Raw genomic sequence first — 24,910 nt, 5'->3', positions numbered from 1 at the left:
CCATGGACTGCAACACACCAGGCCCCTCTGTCCTCCACTCTCTCCAGGAGTTTGCTCAAATTCATGTCCATTAAGTCAGTGGCGCTAACGAACCATCTCCTTCTCTGCTGCCTCTGTCTCCTTTTGCCTTCAGTCTTTTCCAGCATCAAAGTGTGAAAGTGTTAGTTTCTCAGTTGTGTCTGACTCTTTGTGAGTCCATGGACTACAGCCCGCCAGGCTTCTCAGTCCATGGAATTCTCCAGACAAGAATACTGGTGTGGGTTGCCATTTCCTTTTCCAGGGGATCTTCCCGACCCGGGGATTGAACTCGGGTCTCCTGCATTGCAGGCAGATTCTTTACCATCTAAGCCACCAGGGAAGCCCCTCCCGGTATCAAGGTCTTTCCCAGTGAGTTGACTCTTCCCATCAGGTGGCCAGAGTATTGGAGCTTCAGTTTCAGCAACAGTCCTTCCCATGAATATTCAGTGCTGATTTCATTTACTTACTTGCTGGGCTTGCCTGGTGGCTCAGGCACCAGGAAAGAATCTGTCTCCAATACAGGAGACCCAGGTTCAATCCCTGGGTTGGGAAGATCCACTGGAGAGGGGAATGGCTACCTATTCCAGTATTCTTGCCTGGAGAATTCCCATGAACAGAGTAGCCTGGCGGGCTACAGTCCATGGGGTCGCAAAGAGTTGGGCACAACTGAGCGACTAACACTTAGGATAAGATGAAGTATATAGATGAACAGCCAGATCAAAGGATCCATAGAATGAGGTCTTGGGTGGTCCAAAGCACAGGATTTTCCTTCTCTGTGGAGTGAGGGGGTAATGTGAGACAGGAAGGGGACAGGGCACAACCTTTAAAAGAATGACATCCACTGAGGATATGGGATGAACTGGTAAGAACCAAGTAGGTCTAAGATGGCGGACGACCGACTTCTGCTAGACCTTGAGCCTTATTATAAGCTCATTGTGACACATTGGCAAGCTAAATGACACACCCACAGGCACCATGACAGGTCTGAGGTGGACCACAAGAGACCATAAGAGGCCCAGCTGGAAATCTCCACCCCTTCCCTGAGGGAATAATCCTCCCACATATTAGCCTATTAAATTACCCAGCCCATAAAAGCTAAACACCCCATATTTGGGGGCCTCTCACCTTCTGAGATGGCCCACACTCTGTCTATGGAGTGTGTATCTCCCTGAATAAACCTTCTTTCACTTTACTATGGCTTGCTCTTGAATTCTTTCCTGTGTGAAGCTAAGAACTCACACTTGGCGGCTATCCCAGGGACTCGCCTGAGACCTGGGTGCAACCTTTCTTTCACGCCCCACTTTCTTTCCTACAACACTTCCAGTATGTGACGTGAGTGTGTTCACAGTCTGGAAGTGCTTCAAATTCCATGCTTTGGGAAATAGGCATGATCAATTCTTAACTCCATTTCCAGTCCCTCTCTCCTCTCTGGAGAATGAAGAGGTGGGACTGAAAATTCCAAGCTTCTAATAATGGCTTGGTCTTTCTACTGACCAGTCCCTTTCCAGGAGCCCACCCAGAGTTGCCTCATTAGAACAGAAGATATGACTATCACTTTGGAAGTTCTGAGGGTTGTGCATACGGGTGGGTCCAGGGGTCAGTGGCTTAGGTGGTTTACCCACCCCTTTGGTGGTGTTGAGTTCAGAAGGGCATGTGCAGTCCTCTGCTTTTGCTCCCAGCACCCTGTTTTTTTCTCCCAATTCTTTAGAAGTTGCAGTTGGGTTTGTTTTGGTCTTTTTGTATCTTGGTGTCCATGCTTGGCTCCAACTGTGCATGCAGGCAGTTATTTTTAGTCCCTTAGAGTTTCTTTGAATTTTGTTGCTCAAGGAGATGTTTGTCCAGCTTCAAGCATTGCAGCAAAGGGTCCCAGGGCCCAGTCTGTCTTAGGTTTGAAAACTGGAAAATACAGATCAGCAAGATAAAATTATATAAATTTATTTAATATAAATTTCTCCTGGCACAGGAGGCTTTACAAGGAAATGAATGCTACATAACGAAACAGTTAGACTGAATATTTTAGTGCTGGGTTTGATGAAGAATGGATAGTCGTGGAGAAACAGGATAGGTTAAAGAGCATGAGGTAGGTATAGTAAACAGGGGAAACTCGGTAAGACCTACTTCTTAGGATTCTTCTTAGGATTCCTTTGTCTTCAGAGATCAGGATGCTTCTTTCCTTTATATAAAGGGTTTTATTACCTGTTTCAGGGGGAAAAGATGGGGAGAAGGCCAAGGTGGCCTTCTTGCTTCTTTGGTTTTTACATATTTCTCGAGCTTAAAACACTCAATATACAAGGGTGCCATTTTGGGGGTAGTGTGTCCTGAACCCTGTCATTACAAATGGTTGAGATGATTTAGAATCTGTAGACCTAAGCACTGCTAAGTAGTTCTACAATAGCTAAGTCTATGTGGAGTAAGATGAACCCAAGTTTTAAGTCTTCTACTAATAAACATGTATTCTTAGATATCCATAAAATGGGATATTTATGGTACCTATTGAAACTGTGTACCTGTCCCTGTGTCCTTGTCTTTTGAAGTAAAATGTTGACTCAAGAGTTAATGATTGGGAAATGTGTACAGAAATATTCCAAATAATAGCTGTTGGACTAAGGAACTGGCAACAATTTAGACTATAATTCTGTCATATAACAGAATCACTGAACCCCCCAGTTCCCTGAAAGACATAAAGGCTCAACACACATTCCTAAATTTTTACAGGAAGTAGACCCCTCTCCAGACAGAGCATAGACTCTAGACTGGTTGAAACCAGAAGGTTGATGATGCTTGAAACTTCACCTTGATGCCAACCAATCCCAGAATTGTCCATGAGTTGATCATGCCCTTCTCCTTGGACACTATAAAACTACTCACTACCCACTCCTGGGTGGGTTGCATATCTTCAGGGCATTAGCCCACTACAGCTCCCTTAACCTGGCAAAGCAATAAAAGCTACTCTTTTCTACTTCAGCCAAAACTCTGTCTCTGTGTTTCTATTTGGCACCAGTGAACAGGGGCTGAGTTTTGGCAACATTACCTCATAGTGTACTTATGAGGCTTCATCGAGCTAATGGATGGTAGGTGCTTAGCTCTGAGCCTGCTACATGATAAGTGCACAGTAATGATACTTAGTTCCCACTGCAGTTGTGCAAATATGATGTAAGATCATCAAAGGGAATTGAGGTGACTTGGAAGTGAGTCATGGAACCAAGGATGACTTAATGCTTTCTCTGCTCTCGAGGCTGAGGGACAGTTTCTTTTGCTTGCTGTCAGTTATTGGATCAGATCAGATCAGTTGCTCAGTCCTGTCCGACTCTTTGCAACCCCATGAATCGCAGCACGCCAGGCCTCCCTGTCCATCACCAACTCTCGGAGTTCACTCAGACTCACGTCCATCGAGTCAGTGATGCCATCCGCCATCTCATCCTCTGTCGTCTTCTTCTCCTCTTGCCCCCAATCCCTCCAGCATCAGAGTCTTTTCCAATGAGTCAACTCCTCGCATGAGGTGGCCAAAGTACTGGAGTTTCAGCTTTAGCATCATTCCTTCCAAAGAAATCCCAGGGCTGATCTCCTTCAGAATGGACTGGTTGGATCTCCTTACAGTCCAAGGGACTCTCAAGAGTCTTCTCCAACACCACAGTTCAAAAGCATCAATTCTTCGGCGCTCAGCCTTCTTCACAGTCCAACTCTCACATCCATACATGACCACAGGAAAAACCATAGCCTTGACTAGACAAACCTTTGTTGGCAAAGTAATGTCTCTGCTTTTGAATATGCTATCTAGGTTGGTCATAACTTTCCTTCCAAGGAGTAAGCGTCTTTTAATTTCATGGCTGCAGTCACCATCTGTAGTGATTTTGGAGCCCAGAAAAATAAAGTCTGACACTGTTTCCACTGTTTCCCCATCTTCTATTTCCCATGAAGTGATGGGACCAGATGCCATGATCTTCGTTTTCTGAATGTTGAGCTTTAAGCCAACTTTTTCACTCTCCACTTTCACTTTCATCAAGAGGCTTTTTAGTTCCTCTTCACTTTCTGCCATAAGGGTGGTGTCATCTGCATATCTTAGGTTATTGATATTTCTCCTGTCAATCTTGATTCCAGCTTGTGTTTCTTCCAGTCCAGCATTTCTCATGATGTACTCTGCATAGAAGTTAAATAAGCAGGGTGACAATATACAGCCTTGACGTACTCCTTTTCCTATTTGGAACCAGTCTGTTGTTCCATGTCCAGTTCTAACTGTTGCTTCCTGACCTGCATACAGATTTCTCAAGAGGCAGATCAGGTGGTCTGGTATTCCCATCTCTTTCAGAATTTTCCACAGTTTATTGTGATCCACACAGTCAGAAATAGATGTTTTTCTGGAACTCTCTTGCTTTTTCCATGATCCAGCGGATGTTGGCAATTTGATCTCTGGTTCCTCTGCCTTTTCTAAAACCAGCTTGAACATCTGGAAGTTCACGGTTCACATATTGCTGAAGCCTGGCTTGGAGAATTTTGAGCATTACTTTACTAGCGTGTGAGATGAGTGCAATTGTGCGGTAGTTTGAACATTCTTTGGCATTGCCTTTCTTTGGGATTGATATGAAAACTGACCTTTTCCCGTCCTGTGGCCACTGCTGAGTTTTCCAAATGTGCTGGCATATTGAGTGCAGCACTTTCACAGCATCATCTTTCCGGATTTGGAATAGCTCAACTGGAATTCCATCACCTCCACTAGCTTTGTTCGTAGTGATGCTTTCTAAGGCCCACTTGACTTCACATTCCAGTATGTCTGGCTCTAGGTCGGTGATTACACCATCGTGATTATCTGGGTTGTGAAGATCTTTTTTGTACAGTTCTTCTGTGTAATCTTGCCACCTCTTCTTAATATCTTCTGCTTCTGTTAGGTCCATACCATTTCTGTCCTTTATTGAGCCCATCTTTGCATGAAATGTTCCTTTGGTATCTCTGATTTTCTTGAAGAGATCTCTAGTCTTTCCCATTCTGTTGTTTTCCTCTGTTTCTTTGCATTGATCACTGAAGCAGGCTTTCTTATCTCTTCTTGCTATTCTTTGGAACTCTGCATTCAGATGTTTATATCTTTCCTTTTATCCTTTGCTTTTCACCTCTCTTCTTTTCACAGCTATTTGTAAGGCCTCCCCAGACAGCCATTTTGCTTTTTTGCATTTCTTTTCCATGGGGATGGTCTTGATCCCTGTCTCCTGTACAATGTCACGAACCTCATTCCATAGTTCATCAGGCACTCTATCTATCAGATCTAGGCCCTTAAATCTATTTCTCAGTTCCACTGTATAATCATAAGGGATTTGATTTAGGTCATACTTGAATGGTCTAGTGGTTTTCCCTACTTTCTTCAATTTAAGTCTGAATTTGGCAATAAGGAGTTCATGGTCTGAGCCACAGTCAGCTCCTGGTCTTGTTTTTGCTGACTGTATAGAGCTTCTCCATCTTTGGCTGCAAAGAATATAATCAATCTGATTTTGGTGTTGACCATCTGGTGATGTCCATGTATAGAGTCTTCTCTTGTGTTATTGGAAGAGGGTGTTTGTTATGACCAGTGCATTTTCTTGGCAAAACTCTATTAGTCTTTGCCCTGCTTCATTCCGTACTCCAAGGCCAAATTTGCCTGTTACTCCAGGTGTTTCTTGACTTCCTACTTTTGCATTCCAGTGCCCTATAATAAAAAGGACATCTTTTTTGGGTGTTAGTTCTAAAAGGTCTTGTAGGTCTTCATAGAACTGTTCAACTTCAGCTTCTTCAGCATTACTGATTGGGGCATAGACTTGGATTACTAAGTAAGATGGTAGGTGTTGCAAGAGGGCATCAGAGGGCAAACACACTGAAACCATACTCACAGAAAACTAGTCAATCTAATCACACTAGGACCACAGCCTTGTCTAACTCAATGAAACTAAGCTGTGCCCATAGGGCAACCTAAGATGGGCGGGTCATGGTGGAGAGATCTGACAGAATGTGGTCCACTGGAGAAGGGAATGGCAAACCACTTCAGTATTCTTGCCTTGAGAACCCCATGAACAGTATGAAAAGGCAAAATGATAGGATACTGAAAGAGAAACTCCCCAGGTCGGTAGGTGCCCAATATGCTACTGGAGATCAGTGGAGAAATAGCTCCAGAAAGAATGAAGGGATGGAGCCAAAGCAAAAAGAATACCCAGCTGTGGATGTGACTGGTGATAGAAGCAAGGTCCGATGCTGTAAAGAGCAATATTGCATAGGAACCTGGAATGTCAGGTCCATGAATCAAGGCAAATTGAAAGTGGTCAAACAAGAGATGGCAAGAGTGAATGTCGACATTCTAGGAATCAGCGAACTGAAATGGACTGGAATGGGTGAATTTAACTTGGATGACCATTATATCTACTACTGCGAGCAGGAATCCCTCAGAAGAAATGGGGTGGCCATCATGGTCAACAAAAGAGTCCGAAATGCAGTACTTGGATGCAATCTCAAAAACGACAGAATGATTTCTGTTCGTTTCCAAGGCAAACCATTCAATATCACAGTTATTGGAAGGCGGACATAAATTGCCAAGTTTAGAAGGAGAAGAAATTTACAAAACTTTCTGAGTGTGTTAAGAGACAGAGATCATACCTCTGTGATCATTTTTGACGAGTAAAGAGTTTTCCTGACTCTCAGCCCATTTTATTAGCTCAGAAGAAATCAACAGCTGATGCCTACATTTTACCCCAAGTAAAAACATCCCTCCTACACAAACTGTGGATTCACTCTAGGCTTAGATGTATCACTAGCCCGAGGTTAAAACTCTTCCTGCTTGAAAGAAACAGACCCAATTTGGGTCACAGCATCAGTGAATGGTGAGCCGGCCCTGCCCGATTTCTTCAGCTTCCTGAGCACAGAGGGAGAAAAAAAAAGAATTAATCAAACAGAACTTGTCAGGGGAGTTTCAGGAGGGGCTCTGGTCCCTTTTAATATAGGCAAACATTAAGATGTAACCACACAGAAAGGTAGAAATAAAAGCTAGATATTAATGACAGCAGCAGCCATTTAAAATAATTTTTTGAACTTGTTTAAGAAATATAAATATTTGTTTCACTGCCTCTCTTGTACTATCTGTGTTGGCTTTTCAGGGACCTCAGAGATTTAATGGAAAAGTGGACTGATAAGCACGTGATTAAACCATCAGACCCTGTGGCCATCAGATAAATGGAAAACCCAGCTTTTCCCTCAGCCCGTTCTCCGTGGCCCCCACGCCCACCTTGACTTGAGGTGCAGGTCTCTTTATGATGTTCTTTGTCTCTTTTCCTCTTTCAGTCTTTCTCTCTGGTGTTTTCTTTACCATGTTTTTCTGTCCTAAAGCTTTCACAACCCAATACCTGTGTTGCTCCCTTGTAAAGTCATTTTCAGTATTTGGTAGGCTTAATTGCTAAAATAATTATGCTATTCCCTGAACTGATGTGCTGCGGTATGGAGTGGAATGAAGAAGTGAATATCTGTTTATGACACTTGAAGGGTGATAAACAGATTTACATCAATCAAGCTGCATAGTCTGAATGGACACATAAGATGCCCCTGGGGAGTGACTGATTTTTTGCTTGCTTTTTTTTTTTCACTTGAAGTACTTGTCATTTCTTTTCATTTCATATTTCTTCAGAGGCAATCAAGGCATGTTAGTGAATATAAAATGCACAAGTCAAACATGTCTTTAAAAAGCAACTGTTTTGACATAATATAGCCTGTAGAAGTGAGATGCATTTTTCTTACCCTATGAGAAACATTTGCTAATGTAGTAGCCTTATTATGTAAGCCCATCTGCATATGCAGTGGTAAACAGTTCCTTAATACCATCAGTCTGCTTATGAAATAGAATTACAGGTTGAAAAAGAAATTACGCTTTCTGTTAAAAATACATAATTTTCTCCTTTCTTGCTGATGGTTCCTGTAGTTCAAACTCCAGGGGTTGTCTGTGAAGTCTCCTGCATACATTCGTTTGATTTCTCCTGTGACACTCTGTAGATTAACTTGTTCTCATGCCTCTTCCAGTTTGTTCTTATCTCATTTTCTCTTTCTTCTCCTGGAAAAATCATTTAGAAAATTTATCATTTGTCAACATGTGTTGACTTCTTCCCATTATAGGCTCTTTGTGGTTTGGGAATTGGAGAGATGTGAATTAAGCAGTGGGAGAGGCAGCCTGTGGAATGAACCAGGCTGACCTGGTCTAGCAGGCTGATGTAACCACATCAATCACCTTTATCACTCTCTCTCTCTGCTTCCTCTCTCTGTCCCCACACCTCCTCCCACTACTCCTAATACTTTAAACCAAGGCAGTAGAGTGAGTGTGAACCCTGGCATCAGGTAGTCCAGTCCTGTCTTTGAATTCTGCTGCTGCTTAAGCTGTGTGGCTGGTCAGGCACTTGGGTCTGTCAGTCAGGGTTTTGTTAGCTGGGACATGACCATCTGCCCCACTTGCCTGGCCAATTTTGGTTTATGCTTTGTGTCTTGTCATCCTTATTAATAATATCTCCTTTCACTGTCTCAAGTGCCCTGAGAGATTATATGGTGACCCTAAAAATGAGGATAACTGTTATCTCCCATTGTTGTATCGAGAATGACATTTCAAGTGTCTACTGTGGTGTCTGGCACATAGGTCCTTGAGATGGTACTTTTCATTGTTAGTAGTAATTGTTTGAAAGTGTGCTCTACCCGACCTCAGTGGTTTACTTGGTGTGGTGAGTCTGGACAGGAGCTTAGAACTGAAAAGTTCATTTCCATTTTATATTCTTGAATCTTTAGGTTTTATGCTTTATTTTAGAAATGGAATTAACTCCCACCTAGGGTTTTTAGGCTCTCAGTTAAAGGTAGGGCTCACCAAATAAATTTACCAGTGTCAGAAGCAGTAATGATGAGCTGGAAAAGTTGAAAAAGAGGAGAAATGAGGCACAATATATACAGAAAAAAGTGCTGTTTAAAACAACAACAAAAAAAACAACACAAAAAAACAAAAAAAAAAAACAAAGCATTTCAGGGAAGGGTGGAATTAATCATAGGCATAGATTGATTTTTCAAAAGTAATGAGCTCTATGGGTAGAGGCTGAAGGATGAACAGCCTCTGGTAACAAAATCCAGAGGCCAGAGGTCCTTGGAAAGATGGGTGGGGGTCTTAGTAGGGAGAGGGTGTCCCAGTGACACTCAAGGTAAAACAGGGTTTGAGAAGTTTTCTACAGTGAAAATGACAGGGGAATTTATGGGAAAATTTGCTAGGGAGAAAACCAAGGGTTGGCCCTATCTGTGTCTTTCCTAGAGTCACGAACCAGCTGTCAAGCATGTTAACTGCACACCATTAAGTGCAGACCCTGGATGAGGCCCCAGTAAGGTGGGGCTGTGACTCCTGAGCCCTGCCTCAAGGAGCCCAGACCATAGAGGAGAGACGCATGGACAATGGCAGCCCTCTGTCCTGTGGTGCGGGTGTGCTGGGTGTCAGGATGGATGCCCTGCTGCAGCAAACAGCCTGAGACCCCCCTGTAACTCACCACGCACACATGTTTCCTTCTTGTGTTAGAGCAGTGAGGTGTTGGGAAAGCAGTCCTCATGGCTCCAGTGATCTCCATGACCTTCAAGTTCTCTTCTGGATCCTCTGCCTGCCTTCATCAGATGGAAGAAAGAGGATGCTGAAATGTTGTGCAGGAAGGTTTTCTGAGCCAAGTTTGGAAGTGGTGCCCACAAGCTGTTTGTCATAGCTTAGTCACACTGGCTCATGTAATGGTGTGGCCAGGCAGCCACTTTCTGGCGATAATTCTACACTATGGAAGAGGAACATTAGCCTTTGGTCGACAGCCAAGTGTTTCTGGGACTTATACAGTGAGGAGGAGTGTAGTGGGAGCTTAGAAGCAAGAGAAATGCAAGTGTGTGTGTGGTGGGGGGTGGGAGGAGGTAAGGGAAATGATAGTAAAAGCCTCTCAGAGCATTAATATTTAAACCAAGTTTTGGAAGATCATTAGGATCTATATCACAAAGAATAGTGGGGAAGGACAGTTTAAGTAGAAGAAACAGCATGTACAAAATCACTGTGGCATTCATTTATCCATCTATGCAACAAATCTCTGTGAAATTGCCTTAAGGTGCCAAGAATCATTCCAAATGCTGGAAATGGCACTATACAAAAGACAGACAAGTTTCCTACTCTCATGACCCTATATTTTAATGAAGAGCAACAAACTATAAATAAAAAAGCCAATAAGTACACAACTCAAATCATCAGCGTGTCGTGTCAGGGAGCCTCAGCTATTTAAGTAGGGTTGGGGCAAAGGGTAGAGGGTGAAGGTGGGTTGAGGCTGTCATTGTAGAAAACCCTGCTTCACAAAGGTAGAATGTTGGAAAGGGAAGCAGGCTTTTCAGTGCTTTTGTGGCCATCTCAGGGTATTCCATTTTGACTTGAATCCAGAACATTTGGAGGTTTGAAGCTGTCTCAAGCATACTTTTAATGCCATTGTCATTTTCGATCTCAAGCAGTTGATCCTCTTCTAGTATGGACAAAGTCGATTTGCCTGGCTTATTCACAAATGGGTTGTGGATCCATTCCTTCCCAGTTCGAGGGTCTTCTGTGGTTGGGAAGTAATGCTTAAACTCTGAAAGCTAAGATAGGTGATCATGTGCCAGTTGCGAGAAAGCAAGCCCTGGCTCAGTCTCTTTCAAAATCTCTGCTAATATTTGAAACATGTCAAAATCCCAGTGTTTATGCATCACCTCCATAATTCCAGTTTGGCTTTGAATGCAGCCACTTAATCTGCCAATTTGAACATAGTTGTCCTTCTCCCCTAAAGTGACAGCTTGAATTCACTGAGTAGGTTGCATATGTCACACAAGTAGGCAAGTTTTGTGACCCATTCTGTGTCACTGAAATGTGCTGCCAAAGGTGACTGTTTTTCTATTTTCTAAAAGAAATCTCTGGAGCAGCTCTCATAACTCAAAAACCCTGGCCAGTGATCTACCTTTAGAAATCATCTCACTTCTGTGTATAAGAGAAGATGTGTGTGCTCTGCGTCCATCTCCTCACAGAGCGGCAGGAATAGGTTGAGTTAAGGGTATGCACTTCAGCGTAGTTGGTAATTTTAATTACATCTTGCAAATTGTTGTTAAGTTCAGGTGACATTTTTTGGCCAGCTAGCATGTCTCAATGGATGACACAGTGCATAGACTCACATTCAAAAGCAATCTCTTTGACCTGAGTAGTGAAACCAGAAATCTGTCCAGTCATGGCAGACACTTGGTCTGCTCTGACACAAAACGATCAATTCAGTTTTCCTGATATGTGAGGTTTGTATAGTTAAAGCTATGGTTTTTCCAGTAGTCATGTATGGATGTGAGAGTTGGACCATAAAGAAGGCAGAGTGCTGAAGAATTGATACTTTCAAACTGTGGTGCCAGAGAAGACTGTTGAGAGTCCTTTGGACCTTGAAGAGATCAAACCAGTCAATCCTAAAGGAAATAAACCCTGAATATTTGTTGGAAGGACAGATGCTGAAGCTGAAGCTCCAAACTTCAGCTTCAAGCTCTGAAGCTGAGGCTGAAGCTTTGGCCACCTGATTCAAGGAGCCGACTCATTGGAAAAGAGCCTGATGCTGGGAGAGATTGAGGGCAAGAGGTGAAGAGGGCAACAGAGGATAAAATGGTTGGATGGCATCACAGACTCAATGGACATGAGTTTGAGCAAACTCTGGGAGATGGTGAAGGACAGGAGAGCCTGACCTGCTGCAGTCCATGGGGTCACAGAGAGTCGGACATGACTGACTGTTGGAACAGCAACAACAGTCATTCAGAGACGAGTAGTTCTGCAGCCGTGGTGTTGGGTGACATCAAAAGTGCACATAACATATACTCGTGCACATTCTCCTGAAAAATATATTGCATAAAAACAAGTATTATTGCCTTGTTGTCAACATTGGTAGACTTGTCAACCTGGGTTGCATAGCATGATGACTTGTTAATCCTGTCTAACAATTGTGCCTCAGTAGCTTCTGCTAGCCCATCAATTCACCTGATTATGATGCCAGCCAAAAGAGGAGCACAGGCCTCCTTCTGAACTGCACCCTTTCCTAAAAGTCCACAACCAATGTTCTTAGCAGCAGGCAGGATCAACTCTTCACCAATAGTAAAGGACGTCTTCGTTTTGGCAATGTGGTCAGCCACTAAGAATGATGCTCTCAGCACAGACACGTTTGATGAAGTAGTGGCCTTCAATAATTGCTTCTTTTCTTCATGTTTTTTTCTTTCAAAAAACTCTAAAGGCTTATCTTTTAATGCAGGGTGCTTTGTCTCCTTGTGGCAAAGTAGTTTTGAAGGTTTCATTGGATAGCCAGCCGCCACATATTATGCAATGCATACTTGGAGAATGTGAATCACCTGTTGCAATGAATCTGTAATTTAAGTAGAACTCTGTTAGCAGTCTTAGAGTCTTCTGCTATCTATCTCCTCATTGGGTCATCCCCCTTTTCAAAGAAGCTCTCCAGTGACGTTTGTTTTTTATCATTTTGGCTAGGGTTAACTTGTGGGCTTACCCAAACTGTGACAGAGACAAGTGTGTAATGTAGGAAAGAGACATGGATGGAAGTGGTAGATAAAATAATGGGCGGGCCACTCACGGGGTAGAATAATTGTCAGAATCTGACTTAAAGCCTGCCACCAGATGCCTAAAGCCTGCCAGCAGATGCAGCTTAATTGTCACTTGCCACTCACTGATAGGGTTTTGATATGAGTCTGCAAGTAATTGATTTATTATGGTCTCTGTGCAGTCAAACCTCTCTGCTAATGATAATTTGTATTTGCAGCTGTGCCCCAGCGCTAGCATTACCACCTCAGCTCCACCTCATATCATCAGACATTAGCTTCTCATAAGGAGTGCACTCAGTTGGTAAAGAATCTGCCTGTGATGCAGGAGACCCCAGTTCGATTCCTGGGTCAGGAAGATCCACTGGAGAAGGGAAAAGCTACCCACTCCAGTATTTTGGCCTTGAGAATTCCATGGACTAAATCCATGGGGTCACAAAGAGTCGGACACGACTAAGCGACTTTCTCTTTCACTTTCAAGGAGTCCGCAGCCTAGATCCCTCGCATGTGCAGTTCACAGTAGGGTTTCTGCTCCTATGAGAATTTAATGCTACCACTGATCTGACAGGAGGCAGAGCTCAGGCAGTAATGCGAGTGATGGGGAGTGGCTATCAATTCTGATGAAGCTCCACTCACCCGCTGCTCACCTCCTGCTGTGTGGCCGGGTTCCTAACAGGTTATGGACTGGTGCCGGTCTGTGGCCCAGGAGCTGGGGACCCCTGCAGTAGATCACAGAATTTTGTAGTCACATATTGTATTTGTGGGCTCTCAGAGGTTGGTAGAGGTCAGTGGTGCACCATGCAGGCTGGTCCATAGTGATACAGAGAGAGAAGAGAAATCACCGAGAAAAGGCTGGCTTGTATGAGCTCTTTATAATTGAAACCTCCCACTTCTTACGGCCTGACAGATACTTACTACACTCTAATATGTCACAGTGTTGGGTGACTGGAAAGGCAGTAGATTAAGGTTCAGCAGAGCAAAGTTTGAAATCAGACTTGGGTTTCAGCTTGGAAAGCCTCCCCAGAACTAACAGTTAAATACTCATGAATTTTGCAAGGTGCATGTTAAACCACTGGTAGCTCGAAATCAGCCACAGTGTGGGAGTATTTACACCTTGGAACTCAACACATGTTACAAATCAGGCTTCTACTTATTTGTTCATTTGTTTATTAAGTTAAAAACATTTTTTATTGTGGTTAAAGCCACATAACATTAAACATAGTATTTTAACCATATATAGCTGTACAGTTCAGTGGCACTAAATGCATTCATATTGTTGCACAACCCTTACCATCGTCCATTTCCCGGATTTCTTACCCTTCCAAATTGAGATTTTGTCCCCATTAAACACCAGCTGCCCGTTCCCCCTTCCTACCTTCCTACTCCCCAGCCCCTAGCATCCACCAGTTTGCTTTTTGACTATGAACTCGACTGTTCGTTTATTTTTGCCCAGTGAGCTGGTTTCCCAGCATGCACCTGGAAGTCAGCAGCTACTTACTAAGCTACATGACTTTGGGGGAAAAAATGTAACATTTCCCAGCTTCATTTTCTCAGCTGTAAAATGGTGATTCAGTTCAATGCTAATTACCTGTAGCATATCTAGACTGCTAAATGAAATGATGGATGGAAAGCACTTTGTATAATGTCGATTCCATATTAAGAGCTCAAACCATGGTTACTCTCATGGTTGTTGTTACAGGCTGTTAGATAACAGTACCCACATATTCTGAGCACATAGACTGATTTGCTTGCACAGTAGGTGTTATTATCTCTGAATTAAGGTGGCAAAACTGAGGTCAAAGAGATCAAGTTACTTGCCTTAGACTGTAAACCTAGAAACTGATGGAACTAAAAGCTGCCAGATAGCAGAGTGCATGCCCTTTGCAGAAAGTGAAGATTGCCATCCTGCATCTGTGCTGGTTGCTAGTGGCTCTTAAAATTGCCTGACCAGGACACTGGCCCAGGACAGCACAGGGAAATGCCTGACAGCCTTCTGTGGGCTCACCTGTCTGAGCCAGGCTGGAGCCAGAACCATACCACCCACCCCTTTCTTTCCAGGTCATCACATTTACTTTTCTTTCATCTCTCAAGATGACAAAACATTCAAGTTGTTGTTGTTCAGTCCCTAAGTCGTGTCCAACTCTTTGCCACCCCATGGACTGCAGCATGCCAGGCTCCTCTGTCCTCTACTATCTCTCAGAGTTTGCTCAGATACATGTATGTTGTCAGTGATGCTAACATCTCATCCTCTGCCATCCCTCTCCTTTTGCCTTCAATATTTCTCAGCATCAGAATCTTTTCCAATGAGTCTGCTCTTGGCGTCAGATGGCCAAAGTATTGGAGCTTCAGTTTCAGGATCAGTCTTTCCAATGGATGTTCAGGGTTGATTACCTTTGGGATTGACTGGTTTGATCTCTTTGCTGTACAAGGGACTCTCAAGAATCTTCTCCAGCACCACAGTTTGAAAATATCACTTAAAATTCTAGTTAGCATCTTTGATTTGGAACTAAAGTTAAAAAAAAAAACAATGTATAGTTTAGAACTGATTCACTATTCCATTAGAAGTGAATAAATATATTGGGGGGGAATAGGAAAGAAAAGAATATTGAGGTGACATATGCAATTATTACACAGAACAGCTTTCCTGAAGACCAGAGCTGCAATCTTCAAATATTTTAAAATTAACTTGCAAAGGATGTGACCAAACATATCTACTTTGTGGCTGTGGCTCCTGGCATTTTTGGTATGCAATTTTATAGCAACTCTTTGCAGTAGAAACATGGCTGTCTTCTAAGACTTAAAATATTTCTCAGAATAAATATGATCATCAAGAGGGAAGGAGATTGTTAAAAGGAGAGTTTAGTTTCCTAAGGCATATCATTAGTGGCAACTGTTTAATGCATAGGAACTCCCTTAGGGAGAAAAATGGAATGACAGTAGTCAAGGCAGAACATCATGCTTATCACCTTCTGGATTCAAGTGATTGGGCTCTAACCTGAATGTAATAAAATTTCAAAGAAGTGAGTTGCCAGAAGTGCATCTCCTTAGATGTGGAAAGAGGAAGGAGAGGCATCAAAGAGAATCCATGACCACTCTACTCACTCCAGATATCCTGGAAATGAGACAGATGTGCTGCTGATACAGGGGTACAGATGGTGGGGTCCTTCCCCTGAGCAGCCCCAGATGTTCCTGTGGAAGAAGCTGAGCTCCTACCCTAGCCCTGGGGAAGCGAAATGATCAGGTACTCTGGAGACTTACTTGTTTACTTAATGAAGCTGAGCAAAAGGAGGCAGAGATTAGAAGCCAGAAATAAACATTCCTTTAAAGTTCAAAGTATCCAATAAAGAAAGATCTTTTCCATTTATGCTGTGTGTGTTTATACAGAAGTGGCATGATAGATATGAGTGTGAATTTAATGCATGTTATTAATCAATTGCTTGTCTTTTCAGTCGATTTTTGTTTTATTCTTTTTTCCAGTTTCATTGAGGTAACTGACATACATGCGTGGGTGTGTGCTCCATTGCTTCAGTCGTGTCTGACTCTTTGTGACCCCAGGGACTGTAGCTCGCCAGGCTTCTCTGTCCATAGTGTCATGGACAGTGGGTTGCCATGCTCTTCTTCAGAGGATCTTCCCCACCCAGGTATTGAACCCATGTCTCCTGCATTGCAAGTAGATTATTTACCACTGAGCCACCAGAGAAACCCATAATTGACACACAACATTGTGTAAATTTAAGGTATACAGTGTAATGGCTTGACTTACATGCATCTTGTAGTTATTACCACAATAACTTTAGTGAACATCCATCATTAAGCAAAATAAAAGGAAAAAAGGGTGTTTCCTTGCGATGAGAACTCATGGTTTACTCTCTTAATAACTTTCATATGAAGCATACAGCAGTGTTGATTATATTAATCATGTTGCAATCACATCCCTAGTGTTTATTTACCTTCTTCATTTTGTGTATTTATTTATTCACACTCATATTTCTTGAGTATCTATCCCTGTGCCATCAACTAGGCTTAATTCTAAGGATCTGAAGATGAATAAGGCATAAGGTTTTATCTTCCAAACTCAAAACCCCAGTGGGAACAGTCATTTAAACAGATACATTTAATCCTGTAAGATAAGTGCTAATAGATGTATTAATATGTATAAAAGGCCGGAAGGAACTGTGCTAAGACCAGCTCAGTGAAGTTGGGCAAACGATGCTTCATAGCAGAGATGATAATTGAATAAACTGATCTTCCCTTGCGTGTCTAAACTCCAATGAAAACCAATAAACATAAACAATATTTACCAGTTCAGTGCTTCTTATTAACTACACAAACCACAGAGGACAATGGAGCTGTTTCCAAACCTGGCACTCGTCAGATTTGCTTGTGGGGCTTAACAGAATTTCTGTGACCTTGACATATGAAAAGACTCTCAACCACACTCACACCCACAAAAAATGAGAATTACTTGTCACATTGATGAAAATCCAAGACCCATTCTATTTGTGAGGCTGTCAGAGAAACAGGTCCTTTTGTATACTGGTGGTGGGAACGCATTGACACTATGCCAGGGAACGTAGCAATACATTATGGGATAACAAATTAAAGAAGCACTTATTCTTTGACTCCGCAATTCTACTCCTAGAAATGTATTTTATGCATTGACATGCATAAGTGCAGAGTGACATGCACAGTTCTTTTTGATTTTCTTTTCTTTCTCCTTTCCTCCATCCCTTCTTTTGTAATTTTTGGGTATCTGTGGGAAGGGACTTTGAAACTATGTGAATATTCTCTTTCTCAACAAACTTTTGATTAAGTAATTAATATCATAATTCTCTATTTTATTCATGGATTATACTTTTCCTATCATTACTTACTTGGAGGCCCAAATTGTCCCAGATTGGACTAGTAGGAGACTCTTTCTTTATAACAATAAATTGTGTTTTATTTTAATTATGATTCCTTTCTCTATTCATATAAAACTTGTAGTTGAACAATTAATTTTATCATTTAATTCTACCCTTATGTAAAGCTTTTATCCTTATTGAGCCTGTCTCTTCCACAAGATGGTCTTCAAAGGCAATGAACATATTGCAAAATAATATTAACTTTTATTTACTGCTTCCTAATGCTAGGCAATACTATATAGTATCTAACATATTCCTAGATGCTTACTATTTATCACATATTAGGGTGAGATTATATATTAAATAGCATAGTATCTATGAAAATTTAGGAAGGAAATGTAATGGTTTAGATGCGGGCTTCAGAGTCAGTAGGGTCCTCTTTAAGCTGGCTTCTTTGTCCTTTTGAGATGGTGTCATTGCTTTCTGGCACAAGATATTCTAATGTTGGCCTTGCCCTGCCCCAGCCCTGGGATTGATCACTTCTCCAAGGATCTCTGGTTCCTTTCCGTGGTGAATGGTGTTTAGAAACCAAGATTTATGTGCTAGTTGTGCCCGTTCCTGTTGCAGTGGTACTGCTCTCAGGCTCCGGTGAAAGGATGGATGTGTGTGTGTGTGTTTGTGTTTATACATTTACATTTGTATTTATTTCTATGTCTATGTCTAAATTTCAAAGCTGAGTTCACCTTGATATCTCCAATTTATGTCTAATATCCCAGGATTCATTCTAGTTTTCTGTTTTTTATTCTAGTTTAATTATTTATAACTCCCTTCTCTGACATTGAGAAACTTAACTCTCATTTTCCTTATTACAGTCATGTATTTGATCATTCCACCTGGTGAAATCCACCTCTGCCCCCCTCTCTGTGAAGATGTTCCTCTCACTCCGCCTGTGCTCTGATACTTGTATCAGTTGGAACCACTGCACAGAAGCCCTCACCTTGCTGGGGTTCTGGCACCCTGAACCAAGTAGCCCTCCCAGGTGAACTCCTGCCTTGCCTGCTCAGGCTCTGATGACCCGTGCCCAGGCCCTGCCACTTGCAGATGCCCTTCTTACCCCACCTGAGCTGTGGGCCCCTGTTATGGGCCATCACAGCTATGCCTACTTTCCTCCATAGCCACCTGCTTTACTCTGCTTAAGAGTTTTAGGACCGAATAGTTCAGAAAGGCAAGGTTGGGAGGAAGAAGTAGAGGAAGAAAGAAAGAGCAAGAATGTAAACAATTTTTAAAAAAAATTACAAGAAGGAAGAGACAGAGATGGAATTGTCTCATGTACATTTCAATTTAATTCTGGTGTTTTGATCAAGTAAATCTTTTAATATACAAAAAAAACTCTTAAAATAGAAAATAAATATAATTGTATATCAAATAGGTAACATACCAAGAAAATAAAATTATTTTAAATGCTTTAGAAGATAATATTTTAAAATTTAGTTTATTGAAGTATAGTTGATTTACAATGTTGTGTTAATCTCTACTACACAGCAAAATGATTAAGTTATGCATATATATGTATTCTTTTTCACACCCTTTTCCATTATGGAAAAGTATTGAATATAGTTCCATGTGCTATACATTAAAACATTGTTTATTCATTCTGTATGTACTAGTTAGCATCTGCTAATCCCAAACTCCCAATACATCCCTCTCCCATCTCCACTCTCCCTTGGCAACCATAAGTCTGTTCTCTATGTCTGTGAGTCTGCTTCTGTTTCATAGATAAGTTCATTTGTGCCATATTTTAGATTCCACATGTAAGTGATATCATATGGTATTTGTCTTTCTCTTTCTGACCTGCTTCACTTTGTATAATAATCTCAAGGACCATCTATGTTGCTACAAATGACATTATTTCATTCTTTTCTATTCCTTTGTATATATGTACCACATCTTCTTTATCCATTCATCTGTTGGTGAATGTAAATCAACATTTAGAACAACCTGAATGCTGTTCGATGTCTTGGCTATTGTAAATAGTGCTGCAGTGAATACTGGTGCATATATCTTTAAGATTATAGTTTTCTCCAGCTATATACCCAGGAGTGCAACTGTAGGATCATATGGCAACTCTACTTTTAATTTTTGAGGAACCTCCACACTAGTTTTCATAGTGTCTGTACCAACTTACATTCCTACCAACAGTGTAGGAGGATTCCCTTTCTTCATGCCCTCTCCAGAATTTGTTGTTGTAGACATTTTAGTGATGGCCATTCTGATTGGTGTGAGGTGGCACCTCCCTGTAGTTTTGATTTGCATTTCTCTAATAATTAATAACGTTGAACATCTTACTTGTGCCTGATGGTCATTTGTCAGTCTTCTTTGGAGAAATGTCTATTTATGTCTGGAAGACAATATTTTAACATGTTTAGTAGAATATACTCTCAGAACAAAAAAATCTGAAATTTAATTTAGGATTTTAAAACAAATTATAATACTGCTATTTTAATTTTGAAACTAATTTATATTGTAAGATAAAGCCAAAAAGTGATATGTTAATGTTGTTAGCAACTAAATTTTTATTGTAAGAGAAAAGCAACATTGAGTATAAAAATGAAAAAGTTAAAGACTTTTGTATTGTTAAGTGTGAATTGGAAATTTCTGTATGAACATGTGATTAAAAAATACATATGCATGTATATTTCCCCCCACCTCTATCCACTGGAAGGACCTAGAAGCAGCTCAGTAGCAGTATGTATCCCTAACCCCCAGATTTTGAACTCTAACCATTATTCCCACTGAAAGAAATCAGGGCTCTTTCAAGAAATGGCTGATTTGAGGTCAGAGTACAAGGTGAGCCTGAGATACATTTCTGTGTCAATTAGGGGCTCTCACTGACCAGAGATGAGACAATTTGAGCTTCAAAAAGAAAGACTACAGTGGAATAAAATACTGAATAGATACAAATCTGCAAGTCCATAAAATGATACTCAGAAAAAAAGAAAACTAAAGACAAAACAAAACACCATTTGTCACCTACCCCTTACTCTGAAAACTGATAATTTAAATAAATGATTATTTACCTTGCCCTTCCAAAAGGAACAGGTGATGGGATAAATCTCCCTTTCTCTCTCTCTTTCTTTCTTTCTCCTATTGTCAGGTGATAAATGTAGAATGAATGATAGAAAACTCATCATATTGCAACCTATAATGAAGTAACTGATTGAGGCAAGAATGATCAGTGAATGATAAAGCCATTATATATACACTAATGGAGAACTGGATGCTCCAATGCTGCTGAAATATTACTCCCCAGATTATTCAATGATTTAAAAAGAAAAATGGAACTTTATGATGGAGGCTTGAAGCTGTCTCTGGCTTACTGATAATGAGTCAATTAGATATGATGTATTTTGCAATGTGTTGCAATATTATACAGCATCAATAATGATATCTTGCCTAAAATGTTTAACCTGAATGTAATCTGGCCTCTAGCTCCAAACTGTAGTTTGCACAAAATGTGTGGGTAACTGGAATAAATTAAATGACACTGCACATTTAACACCTGGACAAATTTAGAGAGTAGACCATTCTGAGAAACAACTGGCCTGGCCAAAGAAATGGAAGAGGGGCATTGTTCTGGGTTACAAGTGACTTATGAGATATAACAACCAAATATCAGTATAATGTGGACTGGATCTTGGTAGGACTAAAGTGAGAGTAACATATATTTTTGGAGTATATGACAAAATTTGAATATGGATCAGGCATTAGAGGATGACAAAGAATTTTAATTAATTTTGTTAGCTACATAATGATACTGACTTTAAGAAGAAAGATGTTCTTATTTTCACGGTGTCAGTATAATTTATCTAGAATACTTTGACAAAAAGATTGATGAGGCAAACATGGTAAAAATGTTAACAACTATTCGTCTAGGAAATGGGTATATAGATGGTATGTATACCATTCTCTTTTTTTCTTTATGCTTGAAAATATTTATAACAAAATAGCTGAAAACAATATTGATTCCTAGGTCACAAACCAGCCCTCGGTTCAGTTCAGTTCAGTTCTGTCGCTCAGTCGTGTCCGACTCTTTGCAACCCCATGAATCGCAGCACGCCAGGCCTCCCTGTCCATCACCAACTCCTGGAGTTCACCCAAACTCATGTCCATCAAGTTGGTGATGCCATCTAGCCATCTCATCCTCTGTCGTCTCCTCCTCCTGCCCCCAATCCCTCCCAGCATCAGAGTCTTTTCCAATGAGTCAACTCTTCGCATGAGGTGGCCAAAGTACTGGAGTTTCAGCTTCAGCATAAGTCCTTCCAATCAACACCCAGGGCTGATCTCCTTCAGAATGGACTGGTTGGATCTCCTTGCCGTCCAAGGGACTCTCAAGTCTTCCCCAACACCACAGTTCATAAGCATCAATTCTTTGGGGCTCAGCCTTCTTCACAGTCCAACTCTCACATCCATACATGACTACAGGAAAAACCATAGCCTTGACTAGACGGACCTTTGTTGGCAAAGTAATGTCTCTGCTTTTGAATATGCTATTATATATATATATAAAACATCCTCTTTACCTGTTTGTGCCCATACATGGACATTTAGGTTGTTTCCACATTTTGACTATTGCAAATGGTGCTGCTATGAACATAAGGGTACATATATATATTTTTTTTAATTTAAATTTATTTATTTTAATTGGAGGCTAATTACTTTACAATATTGTATTGGTTTTGCCATACATCAACATGAATCCACCACGGGTGCTCCCCATCCTGAACCCCCCTTCCAACTCCCTCCCCGTACCATCCCTCTGGGTCATCCCAGTGCACTGTAGTTTTGCCTGAGTATGTGCCCAGAAGTGGGATTGTTGGATCATATGGTAGTTCTATTTTTAGTTTTCTGAGGAACCTCCATAGTGCTCTCCATAGTGACTTCACCAATTTACATTCCCACCAACAGTGTAGGAGAGCTCCCTTTTCTCCATACCCTCTCCAACATTTGGAGAGGGTAAAATAAATTGTTTATTTATTTGACTGCTCTGGGTCTCAATTGTGGCATATGGGATCTACTTCCCTGATCAGGGATCGAACCCTGGCCCCTTGCATTGGGAGCCGAGAGTCCCAGCCACCAGACCAAGCAGAGAAATTCCTTATTTGTAGACTTTTTCAGTGATGGCCGTTCTACCTGTGTGAAGTGGTACCTCATTGTGGTTTTGATTTGTATTTTTCTAATAATTAATGATGTTGAACATCTTTTCATGTGCAGAATAGGTCTCTTTAAAACAAACAAGCAAGCTTTTAAAAAATCATTAGTTAGCCACTCAGTCGTGTCCGACTCTTTTGTGACCATGTGAACTGTGGACCACCAGGCTCCTCTGTCCATGGGATTTCCCAGGCAAGAATAATGGAATGGGTTGCCATTTCCTTCTCCAGAGGATCTTCCCCACCCAGGGATTCAACCAGAGTCTCCTGGTTGAATCATTAACTATAACATAAATATGAAAAGCCACATAAAACAGGTGCACAGTTTAAAGAATTGTTAGACAGCATGCCCCACCCCCACAGGAGTCAGGAGTCTTCTATTCCCCCCGGCCCCCACCGCCCCATCACAAAGCGGCTCTCTGTATCCGCCCCCAGTACATTTAGGATGCTATTAAGGATCAAAGACAAAGTTCAGAACCCTGCCCTTGACATTCTTCTATTACTCAATCCCGTCTGCTCCCCCCTATCCCCCAGCCCCGGCAAAGTGAGATTTTACATTTTTCCTTTGGTTCTAAAGGTTTTTTGTCTCAAAGTTTTACAGAAGAGTACAACTCAGTTATGCATTATTAGGTACGTGATTTTCACTTTATAATATCAAGGAAATAGAGCTGCTCTGGGGCAGATTCATTCCTTATTCACAGCTAATTCTGAGAACATAATGTCATAAAGGATCTTCAGATGCAAACACATAATTCTATCATGGTGGGATGAAGAAATGAAAACATTATTTAAAATAACCTCAGAGTCAACTTTGAATGAGTAAAGTTAAGGTCTCCAGGATCTGTCTGCAGAGTCATTATGTTGTAGTGATGTTAAAAGGTGGCCAGAGGCATTGCTTGTTACCTGGGATGGTTGAATCAAAATGAGAAATAAGTTTTCACCTTTTTTTTTTCCCCTTAACACTCCGAGAACTTTAATCTTCTCTTTATGTGATTTCTTTTCTCTTTTAATTTAGGTTTTCCAGACCCAGAGCTGAAATGGATGATGTGTTCCTTGCTTGTTCTCAGAAGGCTCAAATCTTGGTAACGATGCAGGGGTTGAAAAATAAAGATACATGTATCTCATTTGGAAGTCTCAAAGCTCTAATGCTAGGTGGTTTTTAATGCATGGTAATGTATCACCTTTACCAGGATATTATGTGCATTAAATAACATAATAAGCATGCACAGCAGCTTGGGGCACACCCCAGGAGTGCAGGAAGGGTTAGGGAGGAGCTGAGTTGGGTGGGAAGGATTCCAGACTGGGTGGGAATTGAGCTCTTCTTCCTGCAGCTCTGTTTCTTATCTGGATGGCCTTGGGCCTCTCTCCATGTGGTGAAGCCTTAGTCTCTTCATGAGTAAATGGGGGGAGATACCGCTTTCTTCCAGGGATGCTGGGAGGATTAATGGTGTGCTTACCATTGGCCTAGTGCTCACTGTGGACCGCTGTGTCCTGACATCTGCTATCTCATGTGTTCCTCTCAACATACTGCCCTCCTCACGTTACTCATGAGCAACTAGAAAACGTAGGAGACGTAAATTTTTTTTTTTTTTTAAACTGGATCGCTTTGCCATTTCCACACCAGATCCATCCCACCACCCCCCAGAGAAGGCATGGTCGGTCCTCCTTGATTGTTTGAAACCTCTTTTGAGTTACTTAATCTCTCTAAATCTTAATTTTCTCACATATGAACTGGGGATTAAAATAGTACCTTTCTAGTGGGTTGTAGTGAGGTTTAAATGAGATGATGCATTTTGGTTATTATTAGTGGTGACAAGTCTGTTGTGGGAGGTCTTGTCTGAGGCCCAGCTGCCCGTGGGGAGGCCCCTGCAGTACCCAGTGTCTCCCCACCACAGCCCTCCTGGTGTGAGCAAAGGGAAGACATATTCTCAGTTTTCTCTTGAGGGGACCAGCTGGGCTAGAGGAAGACAGATGTGGCCTTTGGCCTGTGACGGTGTCAGCTACAAATTGGCACTTGCTGAGAGTGTTTGCCAGTGATTGAACAGCAGCAACATGGGCATTTGCCATCTGCTTGCCCTGCTGCGGCTGCTGACCTCCCGCAGTCCTGGAAGGGAGCTCAGGGTGGGGAGTGTGGCACCAGTGCCCCAGCGAAACTGGTGGAACAGGTCTTGAGATAGTTAGATATTTTTAGGAGCTGATTTCATGATCCCAAGTCCTGCATCTCCTCATATCTACAAGAGCACTAACTCCCTTCATGGTGAC

The 24,910-nt window shown here is 41.6% G+C and overlaps 1 long non-coding RNA gene across 1 annotated transcript in view; it reads left to right on the top strand.

Annotated features, from left to right (window-relative positions):
• LOC129641686 (uncharacterized) overlaps positions 1-23,767 on the top strand; it is a 37,880-nt gene extending 14,113 nt beyond the window's left edge. The window contains exons 3-6 of the long non-coding RNA XR_008709404.1: positions 7,125-7,263; positions 16,075-16,238; positions 18,314-18,480; positions 23,664-23,767. This is a non-coding gene — a long non-coding RNA (uncharacterized LOC129641686). The remainder of the gene's footprint in view (positions 1-7,124; positions 7,264-16,074; positions 16,239-18,313; positions 18,481-23,663) is intronic.
• Positions 23,768-24,910: the final 1,143 nt, after the last annotated feature.

This window comes from Bubalus kerabau, chromosome 1 (genome assembly GCF_029407905.1).
Source record: "Bubalus kerabau isolate K-KA32 ecotype Philippines breed swamp buffalo chromosome 1, PCC_UOA_SB_1v2, whole genome shotgun sequence".
In the NCBI taxonomy this organism is placed as follows: Eukaryota; Metazoa; Chordata; class Mammalia; order Artiodactyla; family Bovidae; genus Bubalus; species Bubalus kerabau.
The sequence above is the reverse complement of the archived record's forward strand: the minus strand, read 5'-3'. Positions and strand labels throughout refer to the sequence as shown.